General features: G+C 41.2%; 1 long non-coding RNA gene across 1 annotated transcript; it reads right to left on the bottom strand.

The window, feature by feature from the left end:
* Positions 1-539: 539 nt before the first annotated feature.
* LOC148152443 (uncharacterized) lies at positions 540-2,157 on the bottom strand. Its single transcript, XR_015762255.1, has 3 exons — positions 1,408-2,157; positions 1,111-1,267; positions 540-1,011 (listed from the first exon to the last, which is right to left on the bottom strand). It is a non-coding gene; the product is annotated as an uncharacterized LOC148152443 (long non-coding RNA).
* Between the last annotated feature and the right edge of the window lie 1,419 nt (positions 2,158-3,576).

Below are 3,576 nucleotides of genomic sequence, written 5' to 3'. Positions count from 1 at the left end.
CTGTGCTGTCCTTGAGTCCAGCTTTCTCCAGCCATTGGTAGGATTTCCTGATATCAGCCACTTCAGTTATTTGTCGGTGGTACATCCCATGTAGGGGCTTGTCTTCCCATGATGGTTCCTCCAGCACCTCGTCCTCTGTTCCCCATTGTTTGAGACATTCGCTGAGCACATCGTCCATTGAGGCTTTGTCCTTGATGTATTTATGGATCTTGGATGTTTCATCCTGGACAGTGGCTCTCACACTCACTAGTCCTCTGCCTCCTTCCTTACGGCTTGTGTACAGTCTCAGGGTGCTGGATTTGGGGTGGAACCCTCCATGCATGGTTAGTAGCTTCCGAGTCTTAACGTCCGTGGCCTTTATCTCTTTCATTGGCCAGCTAATTATTCCGGCAGGGTATCTGATTACTGGTAAGGCATAGCTGTTTATTGCACGGATCTTGTTCTTGTTCTTATATATATATATATATATATATATATATATATATATATATATATATATATATATATATATATATATATATATATATATATATATATATATGTTAAAATACAAACATGACATATATATGTCACTGACAAAGATCTACACTGTCACACCAGTGGAGATCTTTGTCAGCAGTACATTCACAAATGATTACAGACTATTATCAGTCACTACTGAAGTCGTCGTCAAAGGTAACGCTCTCTGCTCCTGACAAAGTCTGTAGATCAGGGATGTCCAAAGTCGGTCCTAGTGGCCCGGCATCCTGCACATTTTAGTTCTCTCCCTGGTAGTAACAAATTGTCAATATTCTTCTTAGGCCTTCTAACGAGCCATCATTTGATGTAGGTGTGTTAAACCAGGGAAAGAACTAAAACATGCAGGATGCCGGGCCTCCAGGACCCACTTTGGGCTCCCCTGCTGTAGATAATACTCTGTTGCCTGCAGCTTCATCTGTTGGTGCTGCAGCTCTCTGAGGATGATGCTCTGGAGACCTCTTGGACCTTCGTCAGTTAGGGCACAGGACAAACCTTTAAAGTTGAACATAAATAAAAATAAAAATACAAAATTTAGATGCTTTAACTTTTGGTATGATTATGCATTACTTAAAAACATATTTTTAAATTTACCTCCTGATAACAGGTGGGAAACTCCTTTAGAGTGTCTTCATAGGATGACAGAGATTTCCAATGATGGTCCATCAACAAGGATCCTCTTTTCCTCTTCCAGTCTCTTTACCATCATGATGTCATTGATTGCCCTTGTTCTTGTGTGAAGACTGAGAGTCTGAAATGCATTTATGAAAAGGACAAATCAACTCAGTAAAAGTTTAAATTTGTACGTTTAGGTCAACCTCTGGAGTATCTAGTCACATTATCTGTCAGGTATGATGACAGTATAAAACATATTAGTGTATGTTTACTTACCACTGTGTGATTGTTGCCATGGCAATGTTGTGTCACCAAACAGGATCTCTTCCAAAGACAGAACTTCTGTGTCTGTATCAGTCTTCAAGTGACCAACATCTTCTAAAGCCAATGCTAAGATGTTTTCTCCTTTCTGATCTTGTGATGAGCTTTGGCACAAGCTTTGTGTCCATCTGTATCTGCACAAACATACACAAACAACATCAACTGTGTCAAAGATGTTTATGCAGTATGTACCAGCAATGTTATACAATGCCTGGTCAGTGTTCCTTACCTTACATTCATGGGCTTTGCCATGGAAAATTTAGAGAAATGGCTTCATTTTAAGCAGGTGTTGGAGCTCAGGACAGCTTTTTGTTAGTTTTCAAGATATGGCCAGTACTTGCAGGTTACATCCATAGAAAAAAAAGTGATTGTCTGTTGGCCAGAATTTGTTAAAAGAACAAGGGTTATGCAAATATCTCATATCCTATCTCTATAAAGCAGCACTCCATGTCTACACAGCACTAGCTCAAAGCCTCCTCATCCAGTTTGCTTCTGGATCTGTGAGAGATCTCCCTGGCTGCTGACCATTGCCCACCACAAAATCTAGAATGCATACAATTCAGTCAGGCATGTTGTTTTTAGAGGCAAAAACGTTACTGTTATTATACATTTACAATCTGCAGTCTTACATTTTTGGTTGATTTGTGCATACAGTCCACTCATTTTCCTACGTTTTCATCCTTGGCTATGACAAGGTCCTGAAATATAGCCTGTTCCTCCAATCTGAAAAACGAGCAATAAAATACACTTCATGAGGTGTTATAGTCCAAAAGTAGTGAACATCACTAACATATACACTCCTGATCAAAATCTTAAGACCAGTCAAAAAATTGCAAGAATTTGCATTTTGCACTATTGGATCTTAAGAAGGTTCAAAGTAGAGCTTCACAATGTTAAAGGAAAAAATCAGTGCAAGAGACAAAAATCTTTTGAGCGGTGAATTTTCTGAAAACTGCATTTACACTCAAACATGATTTTTTCAGCTGATCAAAAGTTTAAGACCATAGTCTTTAAAAACCAAAAGCTGTGCAAAAATCTGGATTCCATGTCATTTTCTGTCAAGTCTTTACACTCTCAAGACCTCCTGATGGCAAAAGCAAAAAAGCTCACTGACTTTGAACGTGGTAGGATTGTTGAGCTGCATAAACAAGGCCTCTCACATCGTGCCATCGCTGCTGAGTTTGGACGCAGTAAGACAGTCATTTTGCATTTTTTAAATGATCCTGAGGGTTATGGAACAAAAAAGTCAAGTGGTAGACCCAAAAGAATTTCACCAGCTCTGAGCCGCAGGATCTGATTGGCTGTCCGTCAAGACAAGGGACGATACTCTACCCAAATTAAGGCCATTACTGGAGCTGACTGCAGCCCAATAACCATCAGACGGCATCTGCAAGAGAAGGGCTTCAGAAACAAAAAACGTCTTCAAAGGCCACGTCTTCTTCAACGCCACAAAATTGCCCGTTTGGACTTTGCAAGGCTGCACCAAACATGGGATATTGAAAGGTGAAGTTACATTTTTGAAAGAAACCAAAAATGTAACCTTGATGGTCCTGATGGCTTCCAATGTTACTGGCATGACAAGGAGATCCCACCTGAGATGTTTTCTACGCGGCACAGTGGTGGGGGCGCCATCATGATTTGGGGTGCGTTTTCCTTCAATGGAACAATGGAGCTTCAGGTTGTGCAGGGGCGTCAAACAGCAGCTGGCTATGTGCAGATGTTGCAGCGGGTATCCCTCATGACTGAGGGCCCTCGTCTGTGTGGTAATGATTGGGTTTTTCAACAGGACAATGCTGCAGTTCACAATGCCTGCCTGACAAGGGAGTTCTTCCAAGAGAATAACATCACTCTTTCGGACCATCCTGCATGTTCCCCGGATCTAAACCCAATTGAGAACATTTGGGGATGGATGGCAAGGGAAGTTTACAAAAATGGACATCAGTTCCAGACAGTGGATGCCCTTTGTGAAGCTCCACACTTGGAGCAACGTTTTCACTAGCCTCCTGGAAACACTGGCATCAAGCATGCCTAAACAATTGTTTCAAGTCATCAACAAGAATGGTGGAGCTACTCATTACCGAGTCATTTTTTCTGACACTTTGATTTCTGTTTTAGGGGTTTTCG

This window comes from Poecilia mexicana, unplaced genomic scaffold, assembly GCF_051168715.1.
Source record: "Poecilia mexicana isolate PSO_F unplaced genomic scaffold, ASM5116871v1 ptg000001l_4803281_4836305_+_RagTag, whole genome shotgun sequence".
Classification (NCBI taxonomy): Eukaryota; Metazoa; Chordata; class Actinopteri; order Cyprinodontiformes; family Poeciliidae; genus Poecilia; species Poecilia mexicana.
The sequence above is the reverse complement of the archived record's forward strand: the minus strand, read 5'-3'. Positions and strand labels throughout refer to the sequence as shown.